We start from the raw sequence: 202 nt of genomic DNA, 5'->3' as shown, positions 1-202 counted from the left end.
GGACGTCTAAGATAAATAAAGAAGAAAGGGAGGGAAGGTAAAAATGAAGGGCAAGGGGAAAAAGCGTGGCCCGAGCCATGCGTCATGTAAGAACGAATGGGAGGCCTTGAGAGTCTCCTTCAATCTTTCAATCAATACGCGGGCGAGTGCAGGGTATATACCATCATTAAAGGGACGACGCGTCCCTGTTTATCCCTCATCC

The sequence above is a fragment of the Osmerus mordax genome, chromosome 10, assembly GCF_038355195.1.
Source record: "Osmerus mordax isolate fOsmMor3 chromosome 10, fOsmMor3.pri, whole genome shotgun sequence".
NCBI classification, from domain to species: domain Eukaryota; kingdom Metazoa; phylum Chordata; class Actinopteri; order Osmeriformes; family Osmeridae; genus Osmerus; species Osmerus mordax.
The sequence above is the reverse complement of the archived record's forward strand: the minus strand, read 5'-3'. Positions refer to the sequence as shown.